The following is a 24,590-nucleotide window of genomic DNA, read 5'->3' as shown; positions in this document are numbered from 1 at the left end:
GTCGGTGAGCGCGTGTATCAGCGTCGAGAGCTACACTGCAGCAAGCTTGTATATAAAGAGATCGGAGATCGGTAGTAGTGACTATTAGCCTCCTGTTAGCGCCTTTAAAGTCTCACGGCTCTCGGCACGTTGGGCTCGCGAGACGTAAGATGGACGTAAAACTTACTCTCGTGGCTCGATGTATGTATACAGCTATAAGTATATATAGGTGCCTGCAGATCTTGAGCACGAGCGACGAGCCCGAGTGTGCGAGTGTGTGCCAGCTTTTGCAAAGGCGAAAGAGAGAGAGAAAGAACGGCATTGAGAAGAAACCGTAGCTACACGCGAGTGATTTATGCGCCAACTCGGATCGCGCGGGCTCGAGATCTGCACACGTGTGCTACTACTTATACTACTACCTCAGCCATCTTGGATCGTTCGGACATTCGAGCGTATACGTCTAAATGTGTGTGTGTGTGTGTGTGTGAGAGAGTGGATAAAATACGGAGAGTAAGGCCCCGTGACGTGCGTGTACATTATCTGCTGAGGAGCGAAAGCCATTGGAAGAGCTGCGCAGAGCCGAGAAAGAGAGAGAAGGAGAGAAAAAGAGTGCAGAGAGTGGCGGTCGGTCGAGGGGCTGGCGTATAAGACTTTGATTTCTCATAATCGATTGCACAAAATTAATTATGCAGGGACTCTCGTTTGCTTACCCGCCCTCCGGCCTCTCTCTCTCTCTCTCCTCTCTCCTTCTTACTTACTCGCTTCTTATTCGTGTTCTTCTTCTTCCTCGTCTCTTTCGTACTTATATTCTTGTATATGTGTGTACTATATGTGATCTCACGCTGTTGTTCTTTTACTTGTCGTCTTGGCTCTGCTTCGTCTTCTTCTGACATTATGCTGCCCGCTCTGCTTTCGACTTGTTTTCTCTCTCTCTCTTTCTCTCTCTCTCTCTCTTTCACTGATGTGTCTGCAATGTGATTTAAGAGTGCAAGTTTGTAGTCCGCGAGCCACGCACAGCTTCGCTACATATCCTTGCTTTATTTTTATATGTATATGCTACTCTTTGGCTCGTACTACAGCTCGATATAATACAGATCGTCCATGGGGCATACGCACGCGTGAGAATCACTGCGAACGATGTTTTATATGTATTTGCAGCTCTCGATCAGCGCCGGAGCTCTCGTGACAAATTTATCGCGCTACGCGGCCAAATTTCAAAAATTTCAAAAAGCCGAGTTCGTCGAGCAATTTGTCACTGCGGTACGGAGCAGCAGCCCCCCACTTGTATCGACGACGCGTACGGCGTTTCTTCGGTGCATGTACTCGTAACACTATACTCGTGATCGGCAAAGCAAAGCTTCGTGTTTACCGGAAACCTTGCTCGTACATAGAGAAAAAAAGAAAGTACCCCTGGCCGTGCAATTATAAGCATATCCGTACTCGAATCGACGATTGTGTTCTTGCTCTCTTTCTTTCTTCCTTTGCTCGCGTAGCAACGTGTACTTTTGAAATAAACTTGATTCGTGTTTCACGGAAAGTCACTGCTCAGCCAGTGCGATTCAGGGTGCAAAAAAAATCGTAGCTCGAGAGCCGACTGATTTATTCGGCAGAGCCGAAATCAATCGCGCTTCATAGGTACGTGCAGTCCAAGATATCGTCGCCTCGTGCTCGATTCCTCTAATTCAGCGCAAGTATGCAAATGCGGCATTGCTCGGGTCGTGATCTCGCTCGCGACTCGTTTTATTCTATCGACGAGTAGCTCAACGCTCTCTTCTCTCTCTCTCTCTCTCTCTCTCTCTTATTTTCGTACGCGCTTGTTTACAAATTGATCTATCGTCGACGCGTACCGGCGCCTTAACTTACATATACATCAATATGTAATTTGTAAATATGTATATAATAATTCTGTAAATTGTAAAATGCCAGTGAGGCCAGATAGGGTTATACCCAAAGGTCCCTAATAAAAATTCAATCAATCAATCAATCTCTCTCCTGCTCTACAGCTCCTGCACACAAAACGAATCACGACGTTTAGACTGTTGTAGCTACATATAGTCTAACAAATTGTTTCGTTCAATGGTCGTCGAAGCCTCCTGAAGAACGAGAGGCTCGAGTACTCGCGTGAGTCTAGGCTCGTGGAATCACCGACAGCGCTACTTTCTTATTGTACTGTCGACTGCATGCAGCGAGGCAAATTTCTTTCACCTCGAAGCGTCGTGACTTGGAGCACAGTCCTAGCTCTTGGTATTCTCTCCCATATTTGCCAAACTGCATGGCTCTTTAGCTGCGTAATTGAAGTATGCCATCGAGACGGTGCGCGTTACAGCCGGCAGATCGATGCATTGCGCCGCAACTTTTTGCCTCTTACTCACTCGTTGCTCATTTTTTCTCTCAAACGCGAGCAAATCACGCCTCGATGAATCATCCAGATGAATAATTACGTCTATAAATATAGCATGCGTATCAATATTCGAACGGTGCAGAATTGCAAGTAGTATTGGACCCTTTTGAATTGCTAGCTACGCTCGGACCGCATCGGGGGTCGAATATGTGGCGAGATACACATCGTACACCGCAAAGATTAAAACACGATCGCGATGAAAGCCGGAAGGATTTTCTCTCGCCGATACACGTGCGCCCATTTAGAGTAGTATACCTATGTATATAGCTATATCGATACTCGCTGCAGTCTCGAGCACTATCGCAATGCTGCAGCTGGCTCCGGATTATACAACGGGCTCGTCTTGCCTCTTTCTTTCCGCGTAACCGTGGCAGAGCTTACTTACTAGCCACCAAAGTACCCTTTACGGCCGTCCGATGGCCCTTATATATTTCGACTTGATATAATACCACGTACATGTTTCGACGTTGTCTATGTACGCATGAAGCTGTGGCTCACGTGTGCATCCAATTTACTTGTTGAAGCGAGCGCTGTATACGTGCCTCGCTTCGTTTTGGAACAAGTGTCAACCCTATCGACGACACAACTTTAATGCCGCTTCACTGCGTTCGAGCTTCTGTACCATTAACGAGACCTCACACTTCACTGCAAAACCTCATGTCTATATCAAAATAATCGATTAAAAACTGATAAATAATACTAGCAAATTTTTCTTTTAAATACTTAAACATTTCATTTGTGTTTATAAAATGAATCATAATTTATTTATACGAAAAGTGAACAAAAAGGTTTACGGTTGCAATAAATCAAGTGCCATTTATTTTATTGTTAAGATTTCGAGAAATCAAAATTATCAATATGTCATAGTAAAATATAAGTATTCAAGAATGTAACCCCGTTGGTTTGATTCATTAATTGTTTATAACAACGAAGAAATGATTTTTTAATAAAAAAAAACCTATTTTTGTTAAAAAAGCACTTGAGCAAGTTTTTTTTTTTTAAATCTGCCTTTCAATGTCAGCTATTGAACAAAAAAAGAATTATCCGGCTAACTATTATAATTGACTCTCTGCGTCTATTTGTTTATAACTTAAAAAGTACCAAATTTTCATCGCATTGTTTAACGTATGTTTTTTCGATTTTCCGTCTATAACTTTTTGCTACATATAAGTACAAGTCTTAAACTTTCATTTGCGCGTCGAACGAACTTGCTATTGTTAAAAATCGAGATATAGCATAGGTCCGAGGGAGAGTTTTTATAAACAAATGACTGTTTCTCGAAAACTATAAATCCGATCTTAACTTTTAAGAGTTGATTTTCTTTGTCGTGAAAAGACCTACATTTTGATGTATTGTAAGTTCCGCTTGAGCTGAAATTGTTTATAATAAATGCGATTGAAAAAATGGCCATTTTAGAGGGCTTTTTGCACTTTTCTCGGTAAAGAATTAACATAATCGATTGTGGTTGGGCTCAAATTAAAGGTCTAATTAATAGCTACAACTTTTATTTGAATTTTTTTTCGATTGCTGTTCATGGAAAAGCTACAAGGGCGAAAATGTGATTTTTCCACCCTTTTAAACATCCCCCTTCCCCAACCACCACTCAAAAAGTTACGCAGCTAAGGGAGTTTGTTGTACTCATCGAGACCAACAAAATCCATATGGTCCGGTGCTGGCACTAATTTTGTTCGGAAAAATTTTAATTTGACTGGACTACACTTCTACATTGAGAAGCTTCGCCAGTCACCACTAGGTGGCGCAGGGCCGGCACCCGCAAGCAAGGTGCACCCGCGAGCGCTTAAGTAGTCATCAATAATAGATTGTAGATTGTTATTCATTTGTTGCATGTCTTTGCTCTGGAAGGATGGAACTGCGTTTATTATTGGCTCCCAAAAAAAATCATGTTTGAACTTTTTTTTTCGGGCCTATTTTTTGGTAGAAGAAAGAATTCAATGATGATAGACTCTTCCGCTGCCATGTACGGCTTTCTTGTGCTAAAATAAAACATTCAATATATAATCATATTATCAACAGGTTAACTACAGAGCGAGTCTTTTACAAAATGTAAAAATTAATTAAACTTACAAACATTTTCTAATAAACTGAAACTAAATAGTAACACTTGATTTTCTGCTTCTTATAATAAATCCATTGCTCTTACCTTTCCTTTTAACTTTCATCTTTCATACAAAAGTTTTACTCAATAAGCTGATTTTTCAGCTGATTTTTTCCGGGTATTATTTTCCGGGTATTATTTAATTTTAAAATTCTTTCTTTCTTATCAACATCTATATTTTTTTTCAGCATTTCTTCAACAAGATTTCGAAAAAAATTTAGACGCACTTCATGTGCGGTACTATGTTCCGTTCCGAATGATGGAGTCGACTCTACTAAACCCTCTCAGAAAGTGTTCTGTCGGCAATGTTCTAGGTCCGAATCTTTTTCTTGACTCAAAAAATATTTTTTTATGAGCTTATTTTCGTCAGGCGAGTAAGGCCTCCTAGAATCAAAATAAAACATTCAATATAAAATCAATCTAATAAAAATTAATTCAAAGTTATAATTTTTCTTCGTTTGATGATGCTCACCCTCTTCGGCGTTCCGTAAAGAGCTGAAAAAGAAAGAAATATCTAATAGTAATTTTCGATACAAGTGCCATAAGTAACACTTTTTGGCACGGCGTAGTTTAGGGCCCGAGCGCAGCGAGGGTCCTAATAGCTGGGCCGAAAAGTGTCCCCTATGGCCCGAGTATCGAACAACATTTTATAGTACTGTGCAAAGTTCACATTTATGCCCCCTTTTCCGAGCCATGAGTCGCACTTTCTGGTAGCGCGAAGTGAGGTTAGCGCACGAGCGTATGCGAGTGTGATGCGAACGCAGCGGTGCCAGAATGTGCGACTTATGCCACCGAAAAGCGTGCCATAGATGTGAACTTATGTCACGCAGTGCTATAAATGTTTTTTCATAACAGTGTGTGCGAAAATCTTCAAATCGACTTCCTGCACTCGATGATGAAAAAAACTATACGTAACTGAGGTGGTTATCAATCTTGCACTCGTGTCACTGCCACCCTCGCTACGCTTGGGCTGCAAACTGACACTCTTGCAAGATTCACAACCCCCCGCCCCAGTTACGTAATGTACTATATTGCAATTATACACTTTTTTTTAATTTTTTGAAAGTTTATAGAAATTTATAAGAATTAAATAAGAGATTGAAATAGACCGAAGCAAAATGGTGGGGCAAGGTACTCACGGCTCGGGCGACGTGCAAAATAAAGCATAATATATATTCGGAACTTTTGTTTTGGGACTTTCGTGATAGAATGGTGTCAAACTGCGCAGTGTGTACTGCACACACATTACGTACAGCTCAATGCAAGAGCTCACTGTAGAAAAACTTGTACTGAAAGAGCGTCGTTAAAAATGGGCCCTAAGGCCCATTCGATTAAACTGAGTACGGAAAGCTTCATTATTAGATACCAAGAGACTCCAAAAAGATGTTTGGAAAGATCTGAGAAGGTCACAGAGGTGAGAAGGTCTGCTTATTAGTTTACACACGATTTTTTTCTACGAAGCTTGATTTTGATGTCTGTCACAACGAATTTCGATATTGTAGCTATTGAACTTTTAAGATTACATGCCATCAACGCAAGTTTTAGACTCATCAATCAAGTCTTTTTCAGTTTTGAAGTTCGAGTCAAAACATTTTTATTTTTAGCTTGTTTTTTTTTGGTTAATTGTTTATACGCGCTAAACCGAAAAGAGTAACTTTCGAACTTCGAAAGAGTAATCTACGTAAAATAATTTTTTCAAAACACAACCTGAGAGGAGACGATAGGAGACGATAGACCACTCGTAAGAACAAAACACTTGAACTTGTTCTTTCCCACATTATTAGTTGCAACCCCAGTTGTAGAATGCTGAGGAAATCCAATAAACTGATCATTCGTGATGATTCTAAATCATTATATTTTACAATAAATTATAAAAACATTAATCTAAACATTTTCTAGCGCTTGTACGAAATTTTATATTTGCAGGATCGTACACGGAGAGAAATACTATATTAAATATCAATACATTCGCGAGCAAAAATTACTATATTCGCTAGTACAATTGCCTCAGAGCCGGATAAATATTACTATAATATCGGGTTATTTTTGTGACTTTGTAATTCAAAAATTGCTATAATAACATAGTAAAAATTGGTATGTAGCAAATTTTACTATAGATTATGGGAAAATTTGTAGATGAATATTTCAAAAATTATTTTATATTGTAACAATTTTTACCATAAACAAAGCTTCTCGATTTCATCAACAGATGGAGTATGATCAATTCCCGCAAGTGTCAGAAAATCTGCCCGATTGGTATATATACAAATAATTCCGAACAGATAATATGTGTGCGATATGTGCAGATAACTAACATAAGGTTGGAATACGAACTGCGCTAATATAAATACACAAGTGTTAGGTAGGTTAGTTTTCTAGAGGCAAGGAAATGTTTATTTGTAAAAATTGACGAGTAAAATAATTCCACGATAGCAGAAAGCAGGGTTAGGTCGAATACTTGTGGGGCTCTCAAAAAATCGAAAAATCATCTCGGGAAGCCAGAAAATTATTATTTTAGAATAATTTTACCAATCTAAAATATACTAAGGTAAATGTACCAACTACTGGCCACTGAAGTCGCTTAGCTGGACATGAGTACAACTGTGGGATGAAAAAAGGCGATGTGTAATCTCAGATTTTTTTTATACGATAGTATTAACGCCAGTAAACATGAATAATCATAAAAAATTGATTAAATACCGTCCCATAAATAAAAAAAATCAAATTTATTGAATAAGTACAATGCACCCAATACTGACCAATGCAAAATCGATCATGTCCCTGTGTCTAAAATGATATGTCCCATTTCCCCATCCCCCTATTTGCTATCAACCACGGATAAAATTGTGTACTGTTATACATAAAAAAGCTTTCAGCTGTCATCCATCCTTTGCTTGTATTGCCTAATATCCAAGTAGATGGTAAACTTCTGGTAATATAAGCTGGTACACGCCCTGCTGGAAAATCTCAATTGAGATCTCAATCACAGATGTTTGTGAGCGCTTTTGCATTACGAATTTTTTTATGTAACTGCCGTATTTTCTTTACGATTGATTCAATCGAATCAATATTTTCTTCAGCATGTTCTTCAATATTATCATCGTATTCGAATGAATCATATGTTCCATCCAAATCTTCGCAGTCTGAATTCATCAATTTTAAAATATCCTGAACAGATAGGTTTATTACATGTGATAAGCATCGAAAATGTTGGTCATTGAAGTTAAAATCAATTCCGAGTTTTTTGTACATTTTGTCTAATTCTGAAATACATGTCGTGTTGGCAGATGCATTATCCATTGTTATACCAATTATTTTTTCTTCGATACCGTAATATTTTACAATATTATAAAAGATCTGCGACATGTCTGCTCCCGAATGCTTCCCATTAGACGGTACGAAATCTAACGTAAATGAGTGTAAAACCCAGTCGTCATCAATAAAATGAATCGTGACACCATAGTAGGATTTTCTATTTTTGCCTGACCACGCATCCATGGTAAATGCAAATTTGAAATCATTATTCTTTAGCAAATGTTGTATGTTAACTTGCATTTTTATAAATTCATAACATTCGCTTGGTTCTTCCTAGGAACAGGTATGTCTGGATTTAACCAAGCAAAAAATTTTTGAGTCTCTGGATCACCAAAAAAATTTTTTGGTAAATTTTTATGACACATCCATGTCACAATCTTACTATTTTTATCGACAGCCAGTTCTTCCTGAAAATTAATATTCAAATAAATATTTATACCAAACATTTGTATGAATTAATTTTATACATCGTAATAAACCGGAATTCCGTGCCATACGAGCTTTAAGTCGAGGGTTTAAGCTGAGTCGGTGTAACGATCTTACAATTTCTTATAGCAAACATGTGCCATGTATGTACACTATGCGAACATTAATTTTGTCCCTGGAACGGGGATTGGAACATGCATAAGCATACAGATTCCCTGTTCTAATGGGACAAAATTAATGTCTGCATAATGTACCACTTTGAGACATAACAACAATTTTTGCTTCCTCTTTGAATTTTAATCGAGTCTGCTATTCACCGATGTTGCGCACGAAAGAATAAATTCAATATTAGTAGAATACATCTACAGCTCGTGCTGTTCAAACTTTTTCAAATAAGTAGGAGAATTTGAAAATTATGTGAATTGAAAAAAATCCTATTTCACACGTTCTCATAATACTGAAATACACGATACTCACTTTGATGAACGAATTCATCTTCAATTGGTTTTTTAAATTAATCGGTTTGTTGGACGTCGTTTCAGTTGGATATAATTTCTTATATTCTTTGTCATGATGCCGTTTAAGGTGGGACTTCAATCCAGTAGTATTGCCATCTTTCATAGGCACGGATACTTTTTTTTTCCATCAGAAATCGTTCCACAAATAAGACACATCCCTATCTTGTTATCACCGTTTTTTTCAATATGAAAATAGTCTTTTAATCTCAACTGTTTGTTTTCATTACAAACATTATTTGCTGGAGCCACTTTATCAACAGTAGAACCCGAAGTATCTGACGAGCCATCATTTTTTGATATTTCAACAATTGCTGTAAGATTTCATTTTCGTTTAGAAACTATTGACAGCTACTGTTCATATTATTTTTAAAATAAAAACTTACTTTGTTCGCAATCCAAGCAGACTCTCTTTTCTCCAGATCCTTCCTCCTCACTGTCGATCGGTTTTGAGCACATCTCATTTATATGCACGAATTTTTTGCAAACAATACAACTATGTTGCGTTGGCTCGTGACCATTATTACACACTATACACTTAGACATTCTTTGTCAATGTTGATGAATTTGATACAAATAAACTTCACTTGTCTATTTTGTATTATTATCCAAAGCGAGCATTAACAAAAAGCACTTGACCACTGCTGTTGTCTATCAGTCGGTTAGACTATGACTGTCTTGACGATGCAAACAATAAAAGCTTAACACGTACCGACAGAAACTCGCACAAATAAGAATATTTTCAAAGATTGCGATGTGAAACTGCTTCACGAGCGAGCGCGATTGTCACGTTTTTAGCACAAAGAGCATCTAGGTTTGCTTTGCACGCTGCGATTGGTCGGCACTCGACCGCCACGAGACTTTGCTTGCTGTACCCGGCTTCGGCACGTAACGCGCGTGTTTGTTACTCGGCGTTCATTCTTCGGAAACGTCTATGCAGCGTCGTACACTCTGTCTCTTTCTCGCTTGCTCGCTACATGTTTGTGCCTGTTGCTCTGTCAAACAACTCATAATACTCGTGTTATGCCTTGAGCTTCTTTAGCTTCACGTCTAAAGAAAAAATCAAACCTTGCTCAATCAATTTAATTTATTTTATAGTAAATTCGATATCGATAATTTCGAGAATATCGTGCCTATATTATCGACGATACGATATTATCGACTTATATCGTTCAAAATAATATCGTATCGATCTCAAAATTTTCCATACGTATCGTATTGATATCGTATCAATATCGATTCGATATCGATATGATATCGATATTTTTATCGAATATCGTGAAGCCCTAGTAAAAAGCTATTTAGGAGAAACACATCAAAGCTGAGACGCACAATGGATTATGAGGAAGTCAGTCATGGGGATATTAAGAGGCGCGTCGAAGAACAAGGCCGAGATGGTTAAGAGGCAGAGGGCCGCAGAAAAAGGGGAAAAAGAAAAAAATATAGTGGACGAAGGAAAGTTTAAAAGTTATAAGCATCGAGACACCGGACGCGCATTATTGTGGCTGGACCAATAATCTTAATTACTGAGCAAACGTGCTCGAGAACGGCAGCAGCAGCAGTAGCAGCAGCAACAATAGCAAGGGCGTATAGCCTCGGAAATTTCAGAAAAACGAAGCATCTTCCATTATCTCTTTCTTTCTCGGCCAGCGGCCACACGATTGCTGAACAAGTTCTAGCTATACGTATATAATTGGCGCATTTCGTTGAAACTTTTAAAGAATCTTGCAAAGGAGCTAAGCGAGGAAGGGTCAGCGGCAGCAATATCAACGTCGTCGGGCGAAAACTGCACGAATGAATTCGTAAGGTTACAAGAGAGCCAGAGCCGAGAGGGACAAGAGCCGGGTCGGCTGCCCCCTATAAATCGTAACATTTGATTCGTCCAGCGGAGCGCATACGCGTATACAATTGCTGCATCTGTCTCGTGACAGAGCAACTCGGAGCGACTAATTTATATTTATCCGGTAGCGATTATAATTCGCGGCTACGAGTTCGACGAGCGGTGGCAAAAGTCTCTCGGTTCATCGCAAAGCCAAAGGCCATCTGGGGGGAGAGCTGAAAGAGCGATGGAGAGCAGATAAATAGACGGATGGGCAATATTATAACTCACCGAGCTGTCATGCTGAGCCGAGTCAGCCTGCGCTAATCAGCAGTAAGCAGTCCGCTCTCGTAGTTTCTACCTACTGTCTTTTCTCTCTCACCGCCGCGTTTCGACCCTTGGCGCAAAAATGGAATTTATGGCCAAGTACCGGCGTTTAAGTAACTTCAGCGAGTGCGAGCTATCGGCTGCTATGATCCATACGAAATTCTTAACCGGTCCCCCCTACCATCCCCTTCTTCTCGACATCCTTTCGCTCGGCGTAACCCGGCCTCGGCTCTGTCAGCTTTGCGCGCATACCCAATGTCCCCTCCTAATGTCTTATTATCTCTCCTATCGCACTCTTAATAGTTCAAATAATACTTTACTCTCACTTTCTTCTGTTTTTCTTTTTTTTCTATTTTTTTAAATTTCACTGCTGCGTCGAAAAGCTAATCCGATGATAAGATTCATTTGATCTATATTAGAGAGATATTTTTACCTGAATTTGACGACTCAAGCAAGCCTATTTTTCGGTGGCGAGTAATTAGCACACATTTTTAGTCTTGATGATAAGGCTTTGCTAAATGCACAAAAAACTGACGAGTGTAAAGATCTCGATGACGAAGTACGAACCAACTTGGTCGTTTACGAAAGGCTCCAAAAAAGTGTATCAAAAGTCGAAATATTTTTCCGCGACTTTTTTCACAATTTATGGTAACACATTTATACTTTGAATAATGTGCATGTGCATGAAAGTATATTTATGCATGTATATTGTGCACGATGTTACTCCTTCACCCTAAAGAGACAGATGTTTTTTTTACCAAACATAAATATGTGTGCGTGTGTGTGTGTGTGTGTGTATGTGTGCAAGTAGTCCTCTCTCCAGCCGTTCTTTCATGTCAATTTTTTTTTCTGCCCAGTCTCTTCAAGTACCCAAGCATGTAGACTCATCGAGTTTGATAAAGAGACTTCCGCAGGCGCTTTCTACGCGTATTTATTCATACATTCAGGTACACCTTTCGAATCTAACTTGTATAATATTCGATTGGAATACTATACGTAGGAGCCTCTGCAGGCGAATCGAAAAGTAAAAAAAAGGCAAAAGAAAAATAAACGTCGAGTCGAAATTCATCGATGACGGTTCGATGATACGGGAATATAAAGATGATATATTTCATGACTAGCTGACACATGTACACGGAAAGTCGTTGCGGAGAGCACGGTCAAAAGGCATCTTGCGCCATTTATCATGCAGTCCCAACATAACGCACACACGGACTGCTGCGCTGGGAAATTTACATTCCTGTATAGCCGATTTGCATGAATCGTGTACGCGTCCGTGTGCCAGTGTATATATGTGACTCTATATAGCAACGGACACAAAGTATTACGAAGAGGCAAGTCTTGTTCGCGTGTGTACGTCTGCGCTGTACCTATATAAGTGTGTGTGTGTGCGTGTGTATACGAGACTTGGCGTTATCAATCGGTGCGCATCTTGGCCGCATTTGTCTTGCTCGCTATACTTCGCGAGCAGCGTACCTATAGGCAGTGCTGCTGGCAGCGATGCGGGACACGCGCGAGTTACGCGCGAGACGCTTCGAGCGATGCACTCGTGCAAAGTAGCCTCGGCTCAGGTGCGAGCGGCCGAATTTTTTGTCCCAAACTGACGAGTCCTCTCGTCGTCGAGTATACGCACTGTACATACACGAAACCAGTCGTTTCTGCGCACTGCGGACACTCGTGCAGGTGTCACTATATAGAGCTCGCAACGGAAGCACAGCGATGCTGCTCTCTCGTCGGCGGTGCAGGCGACTCGCGCGTCTCTTTGCAACACAGCGCAATATGCAGAACGTCCCGAACGATTTGTCGACGAATTACGCGGAATCGTCGTTGATCTTGCTCGAGCTCCGCCTATTCCGTGGCGATAAATTAGCTCTCGCTTTGGCTCTCTTCTTCTTCTTTTTCTTCATCGTCGTCGTCGTCTTGTGCGCTGCGTAATTTCCCTATCCAAAATAGAGTGTTGAGGTGTGCGAAGGTGCACCAACATCTTACAGAAATTAACGACGATTCGCTGAAATTTTGCTCTTGGTGATGAAACAAGCTTTGCAGCCGAGGCGCAGAAAGAGAGAGAGAGAGAGAGAGAGAGAGAGAGGAGGAACTTTTCATACTCTCGAGACCGATTTACAGCCGTATTTTTGGACGCGTCCGATTGTGCAAAGGCCATGCCTGTACTTGTAAGCGCACGCACACGTGCGAATGTGAAATGGGCTTTAAATTAGCGATGCAGTTGAATTATAAGGATGCAAAGCCCAGCTACGCGATTATTTTGCATCGATTGTCGGGACGCTGCACTTGGCTGAATCATCGCAGCCGGTGCCTTTGATTGTGCCTAGAGCTTTGAGCTGCCACGAGATCTGCTCCTGCAGCGGTGCATGACACCGGTCGGCGAATAAAATGAAAAACGGCGGCAGTGGTAGCAGCAACGCATGCCTTGATCCCAGAGTACGTCCAGCAGCATCGGATGCATAGATCAAGTCGACCTAAATCGCCGCATCGTCAGCGGGTGGATCCACACTCGCTTCGCTATATAATCCAAGCGACTGTGTCTTGTGTTTGTATATATGACATATACAACTTGGCTCTAGGTCTCGTTGGCCGTGCGCACAAGAGGCGATGAGGAATTGCTGTGTCGCTATTCGCAATTAATTACGAGATGCTGCTGTCCCAGAAAGCAGCAAAGTATCAAACGTCAGGCTTGATTACGTCGTCATTTATATTATTACTCCTTCTTTCTTCGAATACCTACTGCTGTTTTTGCTTCGTTCGCATTATGATATTGAGATGTCCTTTGAGTGCTCAGCAGTAGATCCTTAGCTCGAGTCGCTTCTCATTCTTCCTCTCTTTTTTCTGTAACATCTCTCTGTGCGTATATAAATTAACATGTTAGATACCGTGGAATTTTATTCGCTACTTTTTGTTCGAATTACTCTTTTTGCCTCGACTACTATTATTGAAAATATTACCCAAGATGAATTTCATATAGAGGCCATTTGGAGCGCGTCTGCGCAATCTTTTTCAAAAAAGTCAGAAAATTGTCCTTAACGAAGCATTACTCATTGGTCGACAGCGAATTTATTATCGTCTGAGCAATTCCTACCGCAACGACGGATCGGCGAATCGACGACTTATAGGGATCGATTTATTTCAATATGATAGACTTTTCAATAGCTATGCTAATTAGTTTTTGGCCGTCATTGTAGCGATATTTTGTCCCAAAGTCATATGTTTTACTCATCGCTTAAGTCTACATGTGTCGCGCGCGCGAGCAAGCGTATGCGCGATTCAATGCTAATAATACACAACGTACTCTCTTGCTTTCATGGAATCGATAAATGTGATTTAATAAATATGCGAACAGTGTCAAGGCAAATAATTCACACTGTTAGACGATATTGCGTTATTATTATATCTATGAGATAAGCAAATATTTGTAAAGGGCCAACATTAAAGTGCAAATAGATCCAAGTCGGTTTTTGTAAGGCTCATTGGCAGCGTTCGTCACGAAATGCTGAGAAATCAGTTCGATGATTTAGCTCATATTAAATATATTAGAAAAGAACTTTTCCTTTAAAAGTTAGAAAAAATCACAGCTAGTGGCTGATTAACAAAAGCTCTTTGCATAATATTTTCTATGTTGATTGAAATCAAGTGGTCAAATGATTCAGAGAGGAATAAATGGTATTTTGAGCGGAAATATGTTTTATCCATGTAATCAAGCTACGGACTTGTAAGCGAAAGCTAAGTCGTTAAAGTATTACGCGACATATGAACGTGCGAGTGCAGAGATAAAAGTAATTGCCAGACCTGCGACTGGAACAGCTCGAGATATGGCCATACTCAGTCTTTCTTGGCTCATGCATTCGTATAAAAGCTCGCGTGCATATTTAATTCCATGTGTCGAACAAGACGGAATTGATAAAGGACGGTACAACATGCGGAATCGGTAGAGAAGCCGAGGTAACTCAAGAGGTGGAGGCAAAGAAGCTGCAGTCGCAGGAGAGGGAGCCGCGAGCTCGAGAGGCAAAGAGTCGCTGCGTAGCTGCATCGGGCGAGTTGCTTGGCGAGAGCTGTTTTTTTCAACGACGATTTATTACCGAACTGCGCACTTGACTCGACTGCGCTCCATCATCGAGCATACGCACACGACTCGATGCCTAGTTCGAATCAAGCCTCAACGTAGTCGTCCTCGCGCTCGTATAGGTATAAGCAGGTGTTGGACGAATACGCATGTGCAGTCACACATGTGTGCCATTTCATTTCGATTCGCCCAGTGCTACTCCGGGCGAGCTGCCTCTCGAGCGAACTCCTCTTGCTCGGGTCTCGGGCTCGGCTGGCGCACCAGATTCACGTGACAGAGCGCTGAATGAGTTACTGCCTGACTTTATCAACAATACACCTCTCTTCACCTTCTCTCTCTCTCTCTCTCTCTCTCTCGAAACTCGACTCGGCTACGCGCACTCTAGCGCACACTCGCACAGAAACATACGCCAGCAAGCCGACTGCTCGAAAGCTTGCCACCCCCTCACGCTTTTTCGCTCTGCTTCTTCTCCTTCTTCTTCTTCTTCTTCTTCTACTGCTGCTGCTGCTGCTGCTGCTGCTGCTGCTGCTGCTGCTGCCACTGTTACTCCGTACTTCTCTCGCCTAGCGAGCAATAAATCTTTAAACAAATTTACTCAACGCGTGTGAAAAGCAGTATATGTGGCCGTATAGCTGCAATCGCGTGTGTCACATACTTTGCTTCTACTGCTGCTGCTGCCGCTGCTGCTGTTGTCGCCACTGTAATCGCAGCAATGAATGACTATATTTGTGGCCCTTTCATACTTTTCTTAGACTAACAGTCACTCACCAACAACCTCTTAATTACTTCTTCTCTCAATATCAGCCGTTTTGAGTGCTTACTCTACTTCAAAAGTTACATCTATGTCGAGACTATTTGCAGCCTTGAAATTTATAACTTTTCAACTTCTTCGTCATCACTGTTCAAATAAATTAATTTAATCCAAAAATTTTAACTTGTAACATTTCTTTCAAAAATCAATACAAACATGAATTATTTATAATCAGTAATGGATAATTTATTTAACTGAATTCTCTTATCAATTGTAAATATTTTACTTTGCTTGTTTAAGAAACGAATAATAGTCACTAGTGATGAAAAATGCATTAAGAATATCGAATTGTATCTTCACCAAACCAATTGAATTTGAGCACCAACTTACATAAATAGCGCATTTTTTTTCGCCCAACCAAATAAGACTCCAAAATATGGCTAATTTTTGTTCGGTGAATACATTGCATAAATTCAAAAATTCAAAGTATTCGATTCTATATAAACAGGCGTTACCTTGCGGAGCGTATATAGACTCGTCAGTCATCCGGTGTCTTGGCCGCTCAACTCTCATATACACGCAGATGGTCCTTGCCACATATACATTCACGAGTACACGCATACACACACACATATATCGTAATCTTAACTTTTAGACGCGTAGAATCGATAAATCAGCGATAAAAGAAGGCCGTCTCAAAGTTCCCTCCAAAGTGCCTTGTTACAATTCTCCTGTCCATAAACATCTCGACGACATATATTGTAAGACACGGGAGACAAAATCCGGATAGGGACATTATTGTCGTGAATTTATTGATTTATGAGGAATACGCGTTAATTTTCTCTCTCCTCAGCAAACTGTAATTTTACCAAAAAAGTCGAACCAAATCTTGACGAGATGGATGACAAACTTATTTTTATTTATTTATTTTGCAAATCAGCTCTTCCATTTATTTACCAAAATCATTTTTGAATTAATATTTAAATAAAATTTAATTTATTAAGATAGATGTTATAATGAGTCGATATAATGCAATTATATATATTTAAATATTTAAATATTCATTAAATTTTTTTTGTATTATCTCTTATTAGTTTGTATCTATTAATAACAATTTCTGTTTCAGGTAAGTCCAAATAAAACGTCACAATCAGCATCGACTTGAAACTTGCAAGTATTATATTTATATAAAATCATTAGAATATTTAATCAATCTGTGTAGAATTGAAAAGTGTCAATGGAACTTTTACATAAATTAGTATTAAATTGAGTAAACGTTTCATCTTTTTCAAATTGCAAAGCCATTTATCCTGAAAATAATGTTTATAATTTGATAAAAATTAAGCTGGGTCACTTATTAGTTTTATTCTAACTTTCATACTTTCTTAAATCAGGTATATCTACATATCTCATTAGTAAAATATAATCAATGTTAGATCGATTCATCCGCGGTAAGTCAAATTGATTCCCATACAATTCTCGCATACTCTTGCGCTCAGGTACACGTCAACAGGAAAAACATCGCTAAAGAAAAGTTGGAGAGATAAGCAGTGGAGCAGGTAATATAGTAGCAGCACTGCACGAAGAAAAAAGTTGAGATAATGAGAGAAAGAGAGAGAGAGAGAGAGCGGGCAATCAGCTGCCTCTGGTTCGGGGGCGTGGGTGGAATAGACAGCTTGCTCTCTTCGTCTCTCTTTCACGCGCGCTCACATTTGAACGATACGTGCCAAGTTGGAGTAGGAGTGAGCGAAGCCTCCCGTACTCCACCCCGAGCGATCGAAGGCTGGAGGGGGCGTCCGAGGAGAAAGTCGCCTTCTCCCACTTGGCAAGCCATTCGCAATATTTGGCCGAGAGGGGGTCGCAGTCGTGCGATTCTGCGGCGAAAAGGAGGGGATAGACTGCCGCCAAGTGCGGATTGTCGCCAGTGCGCCACGTGCTGTCCTCGCGAGAGGCTGTGCTTTTCGAGCTTCCTTAGCTCGTGTCCATTGTCAAAGAGAGCCAACAACGCAAGCTTTTTTGACAGATACAGTGGTGGGACGAAGCCAGGCCTCGAGCAGTGTTATGTGTATGTTGATGATCAAGTGACGTTCAAACGTTGTTGTGCTTAGTGAACCTTGTATACGAGGATTGCATATCGCAAGAAGAAATAGATTGCATAGATCGTTGGTGCAGTGAATAATATTTGTTTGCGGCGCTGGTGGATGTTGATAGCTATTTATTGGTCTTGCGATTGATCGGTTGCAGCCGGCAAGCGAGGCTTTGGCAGCCTCAGTAGAGATCGCTCGACGCCGGATGACGTATCATATCCGCTATCGTCTGGCCACTGCTCTGTATTTGCAGGCTTATTTGCTCGCAAGTGACAAGTGAAAGATTTAGTGCGCGAGTGGCGCTGGCTTTTGCTCGCTCTCTTCTCGTGTCAGTGTGCGCGGCTGCGAGACTCGCGTATCGGCACGGCGTCAGTGATAAACATTGATAGAAAGCAAAACATCGACTCCGCTACCGCTAGACCAGCAGAACACCGAAGCCTAGGCATCGCCGAGCGACAGCTGCTGGCTTTTCGCTCGAGCGACCTCGACGAGTTCGCGTTGGCTGGCTTGCTCCATTGGCCGATCGATCGACAAAAACCAGCTGCTCTCCGCAGGCACGACAACGGCCCCGACTGGCTGCTGCACGCGCACGAGTGATGAGCAGAGAGCTTTGAGATTCCGTTGATGTGGTGATATTATGGTGGTGATCAAAACGTGCTTACAAGTGCAGCCGCGCAAGCAGCACAAGCAGCAGGCGGAATACGGTGCCGAATACAGGCGACTCGCGCTCAGCGCCCAGCGACCGACTAACAAACTGCTCGTTTCGAGTGACAAAGAAGCCGAGACGAACCACTACTTTCATGGTGCGTACACGGCCTCGTGCCTTACTTTTATTTACGCTCTAGCGCAATTGTATCGAATTTCGCGCGCCCAACGACAGACGAGCCGAGCCCGCGTGACTCGCGCACCTCCAACTTTTCCTACTCTACTACCAGTCGTGATGAGCTTCGACCCCACGCGAGAGCGATGATTAAGAGGCGTCTTGTAACGAAAGCTGCTCCTTCTTCGCTTACTTTAAACGTGAGAAAGCTCGCGCAGCTTATCTCTATATTTTGCGCAACGAGCAACAGTCTACTCTCTCGCGCCAGACGAAGCTCGTGAAATCGTGCCCTATGATGTCGAGCTGCTTTTCCTGGAAAATTGACAATCTAAAAAGTTTACTTGCAAATCCAGAGCCTACTGCCACGACGTTCTACGAGTACATTTTTCTGCAAATAAAATCATTAGAGCCGATATCGTTTCTTCACGAGTCACGATTTTTCAGATGCATAACCCCCCTAACCTCGCTGCCAAAAATGTTTAATCATCTATAAAATGCCACTATTAAGACTTGGTACATACATTTTAATTGATGATGTCTACATTTTCGCCAGGATTTCTGGATAATGCAAATAATTTCATTAAATTCGTTTGAAAAAACTATTAAAATCTTGTTTATTCAGTAATGATTCTGAGTCGTAGCAAATAATATCAGGCTGGCAACGTGAACAACTTACTGAAGAAAGCGTACATTGACGTTGCGATGATGAAAAAAGTCTTAGCGCTAACATGTTTCTATCGCAACGTCAAGCTCGAGAAACAACAAAAGTACGCCGGGTACACTTGCGAGCTAGCTGCGCAGATACAAATAAACGAATGCTGTTGGAGTACTTGGATACACGTTGCAGGTGTCTGAATCATGCAGCGCCGTCTGCGCGATCTTATGAATAATATGTGGTGTATATGCATTAAGCTTTGCGAGAACGATCTCTGTTGGATTAATCTTACCGACCCATATGAATGTATATTATTCGCGTGTATGTGACACTTTTTTTATTAGGGGCGTTGTAAAAGGACCGAACTTGATTCTATAAAAGCGCACGAGTAACGCATGTATATCAATTATTACTGCATTACAGTACGTTGTGAGATGGCTAAGTGTACTACTTTTAACTTTATCATATCATGGATGTTTTCTCTCTCTCTCTTGTCGTGAAACAATCACTTGTTTTTTTTTCAAAGTTTCACCTTTAATAATTAACTTTTCGTAAGTTTCGACTTTTTGATTAGAATCTATCAATAATTCTCAAATGATTACAAAATTCAGACTCGTCGAAATGAGGATTTAATGCCCAATGGCTTTACATAAAAGAAAAACCCATCCTTCAATTAGTAATTAAACGTCGTTCTTATCGCATTGACACAATCCGTCGTTGAATATGGCACATTTTATTTAATATCCCATATCATATTATAATGACATTCTTCTTCCATCGCTCAGCGAGAGTTTCTCAATAATTATTGACTTCCTGCGAAGTGGCGCGCAAATCGATCTACTTGATTACTCATAGCCATGACTACCGCGGATTATGTATCCGCTGCTGTTGAAAAAAGAAAAAAAAACGAAGAAATAAATGTAGGCCATCAAACAACGTGTCTCGTCGATCATTCGTCGTTGCTAGCAATGAATATAAAATGGAATTAATCGAAAGCACATAATGATGTGTGGGTTTGCAATGCACACATGAAAATGTGCGTGCGAGTGAAAAAAGTGAAAAGTTTCCTTAAGGTGAAAACGTATATGCATCGATCGCGCTCGCGAATGACACCACGAGTGCATCACTATACAAACACGTCAGCATTGATAGTCGCACTTGGACGAGGCATAGTTGTCAGTAGCGTTTTTATTCATTGCGGATAAAATGAAAAGAATAAAATATCGAGCCGATCGTAAACTGATATTTCAAAATACTCAGCATGTTGGACTATAGCATGGCATTTGCGCTTTATGACAATTATACTTATTTCTCAGATCAAATACTTGAAAGAAAATGTATCGAAAAAATAGAGTAAAATATTGGTTTATCCATGCTTAGCTAGATGGATGATCGATATTACGAATTCCGCGCTTGCTATGTGGCTGCTAAGCTTAATAATAACGTCAAAGAAAAAAGCTTAGGCAAAACGATAAAGAAGCAAGAATGACAAGGAAAAGAAAAAACCGAAAGGAGGAGAGAAACAGCAGTCGCACCTCGTGCATAAGCTCGCGCGCCAAAGAGTAGGAAGAGGATGAGAAAACAGGATACATAAAAAAGGATCGTGGCTCGCGCGATGCTCGTATATATGTATGCGCACAAAAGTGCAGAGCGTCGAGGAGTGACATGATGAGGATAAAAGGTACTTTTACACGCTGACGTACGTACATCAATGTCTGCAGCTGCAAATATTATATATGTGCTAGTCGTCCGTAGAGGCGGGGTTGTCGCGCGCTCGACGCACAGTTGAGTCTTCAACGCTTACAGTTCATGAATAAGCCTTCGACGCGAATCCATCAATTTTCCGCTCTTCATATGTGTACGCGTTCACGCGTCCGTGCGATGCACGCCTCTCGCGATCTTTTTATTCCAATTCAAAATAAGCGTGCTACTTTGGCTCCATTAATCCGACGGACATTTCTCTTTCTCTCGCTCGATTCCTTTGGTTGAATTTTAATGGTAAACGTTCACTCGGGTTATTTTCTATAATAAAGCCTAGATTTATTTTCGCGGCGATCAGCGTTGAATTAGCTCTCGGCGAATCGGTATAATTAATAAAAGGGATGGAAAAAAAAATGGAGCAAAAACAGAGTGTAGCGATATAAGCTGCAGGTATGAGTGCGAAGAAAGAGAATTGTCACGATCGTGCGGCAACACTTGCCCGACTCGCCGACTTCATCGCCTTATCCCATGTGTGTGCAGTCACGCTATAGATACATATACAACGTAGCCTAGCCCTCGGTCAACGCGACGATTCAGCGCTTCACCGTTAATCCATCATTTCCTGTCTTCCTCGCCAGTCGTACACATTATACTCGCCTACAATAACAGACTTGTGTGTAACTCGCGCATTACTTTTTCCTCGCGCCATCGGTGCAATACGCTCGTACGCGCATCAAGTGCGTACAGCTTATTCTGTCTATTTTTTTACGTTTTTTTTTTTTTCATTTAAAGAATTTTTGCTATTTCCTTGCCTAGTACGATGGGATCATCTTGATACATTAATTTATGTGTTTTCATATTAATTTTATAGAAGAACTAAAAACGCTAAAACGCTGAAATGTAATCGATCCAAATTTTGCGTAATTGCCGATTCAGTTGAATTTAATGCGTCAAGTTTGGCAGATCTTGGCTTTGGAAAATTGTTTTCAGCGTCGCGTCATCGTTTTATCCACTCGCTTTCGAAAAATGTATATTCCCGTTCTTTTTTTAGTCGCGCACCAAGAGAGATACGTGTGTGTATGTAAATATGTGTATCAATATAACAAACAAACAGAGATTTCGAATTCATCGGATTGACAGTTTTATTGGTCTTCTATCTAAAAGTGCGTGGAATCATTCGCAGAGCCGAGTCGCCGGAGTCTCATCTCGTCGCTCGGTCGTGTTTTATATGTATACGGTGACGCATCGGCCTGACACTTTTCTCTCTCTCTCTCTCTCGCTCTCTCGGATGCTCTCTCGAGTGGGTGACATTGTCTTTGCCATTATTAATGATCGTCCAATCACAGCTTTCAAAATCAATATACATACGCGTATCGCGCGGCTCGAGTCGGGCTTTACGAGTGCGCGATATACATACGAAATTAGGCGAAAAAAAGGCAGTGAGTCGCGCGAGGCAGGCACAAATCATCTCGTCGCGAAGAAAAAACATGCTAATGAGTCGAGAGCGAGAAATTGCCACGATCCGCTTGCATATTGTTTGCTCGAGCCTCGGCGTGCACTTAAAAATTTTACGACTACGCTGCACATTTATAAAGCCAACGAGCCGATCGTAAAAATCGTCGCCCAATACGATCGAGTGTAGGAAAGAAGAATAATAATGATTGAGAGCTGGCGTATATATATAGCACATGCAAATATTGTCACTCTTCATGATCGTTCGTCTTTCTGTTGCACGCATCAGTTGTCGCGCGAATAACATGGCCAGCAACAGCATCAGCGTCAGCCTTGCATTGCGTAACGAGAGATGTGTATAATACGCCTCAAGATCGACGCACTTCTCTCACTCCCTCCCTCTCTCGTGCTCGTCTCATGCTGGGATTAGCAATGCTCGACTGCGGCGGCAGTGCTACTTTAGCCGCTACTTGCCGCGCACTTTAATCTCTAATCTCGCTTGATTGATTGCCCGAATCGTCCAATATAATTGCCGCTTCGACCTTCCCCCCAGCTATCCGGCCAATATTTATAATTGTTTGTAAATATATCCATAATTTTTATTCAAAAATGGCAAAATGTCATGTGGGCACCTCTCGGCGAAGTCTATAGTATGGGCACGCGAGGCGAGCGTACGAAATGAAAATCGACGCAGCACCTAATTTCAATATTGCACGTCGAGCGCGGAAAAACTACGCGGCAATAATAGAACACGCTCGGCAGTTTCGATACGTATGCTGTGTGCACGGCGTATATATAATACGTTGGTCGACTCGTTATTGCGATCGACCTACTTCTTTCGCAGTTCCGCGGCTCGCGGATCAACTTGACTCGTCGAGGACGCGATCGCGCGCGCTCACGTCAAACGATGAAAATTTATGAATCCGCGCGTAGCAATTATTTACGCACGTACACGTAAACCCGTGTATGTTTTTCCGTGCTCATGCTCATGGCGCTGTATGGAGCGCGTATACTTTACGGAGCTTCGCGCTGATTAGTCATTATTCTTCAATTAAGCGCAAATTACGTACAAGTTGAAATGTTTCAGAAAAATGAGCATTAACTCCGAGTTTCTCATATACGCCGAGACTTTTTCTGACGAACAAACACGCTCGTGCAGGCATCGTTCGAATCTCGCGCGCCTGGCTTTAATTTTCGCGCGTGCCTTGCCTACCCGCTTCTTGTATTATCCGGCCCTCATCTCTTCCCATCCTAGTTAAAGTCGTTCCAGCTTCGCGTTCACATAATATTCGCATAAACCAGCTTGACGTTTTAAACGTTTATGACTTATTTATGTCGCGATAGTAATGCGATTTCTCGAAAATCAACGGAACACCAAGATCGGACTGAATAATTTCGAGCAAATTTATCGAGCGCACTGCGAACATGTTCACGGGCTTGATTCCAGCCAATTAGCCATCGTTCAGCGTGGATCAAAACAAAAGCGGCTCTAACATGTCAAGACAGAGATGTGTTTTTGTAAAAACGACACATCTTATCTATAGCTATAGCCTTATGAAACAATGCGCGGTTTTTCAATTTACGACGCAACTCGCACAAAAACAAAGAAAAGCAGGTCGCTGTTGAGTTGATTATTTTTTGCAGGTATTCGGAGGGTGAAACTATTAATAAAGAGCCCATTGGCTGCGTATTAGCGAGAGAAATCAGTGCGGCTAGCCGCCCTGCTAAAAAGCCTCCAATTCCGTGCATGGAAGTTGCTTACATTGGCAGCAGCACGATCGTTGCAGTGCATATTTTAGCAGGAAAAGACACTCGTGCGATGCAAGCGTCAAAGTATTGTTTTGCGCCTGTGCTTATAGCTCTGTTGCATATCTCTCATTAATTCGTATGCTGCTTCAGATTCGTCGCCTCGAGCGGTACGTTTCGCATACGCAGGTCCAACGAGACAGCCGCAGCTCCTCTTTGCAGCTCTTTGCAGCTCTTTAGCATAAAAAATGATGCTACTGGAGGCACACGCGTGTCGCAGTCGAAGCAGACTCGAATCAGGTGCGTTTTAATCTGCGAAATGTTGCATACACAAGTGAGCTGGCAAGCGTCGCTCGGGCAGCTAGAACCACATGAATTTATTTGTGATCGACAGGAGATCGTGTA

General features: G+C 41.4%; 1 protein-coding gene across 3 annotated transcripts in view; it reads left to right on the top strand.

The window, feature by feature from the left end:
* LOC106653250 (protein tiptop) overlaps positions 1 to 24,590 on the top strand; it is a 144,063-nt gene that overhangs the window by 41,903 nt on the left and 77,570 nt on the right. The window contains exon 1 of one of the 3 annotated variants that reach the window (XM_014372633.2): positions 17,701 to 18,614. The exons of the other annotated variants lie outside the window; for them this stretch is intronic. The gene's annotated coding sequence lies outside the window, so the exon portion shown is untranslated. Of the gene's footprint in view, positions 1 to 17,700; positions 18,615 to 24,590 lie in introns of those variants that run through there. 3 annotated transcript variants of the gene reach the window in all.

Source organism: Trichogramma pretiosum, unplaced genomic scaffold (genome assembly GCF_000599845.2).
Source record: "Trichogramma pretiosum strain Unisexual culture from Peru unplaced genomic scaffold, Tpre_2.0 scaffold8, whole genome shotgun sequence".
NCBI classification, from domain to species: domain Eukaryota; kingdom Metazoa; phylum Arthropoda; class Insecta; order Hymenoptera; family Trichogrammatidae; genus Trichogramma; species Trichogramma pretiosum.
This window is presented reverse-complemented; position numbering and strand designations above follow the sequence as displayed.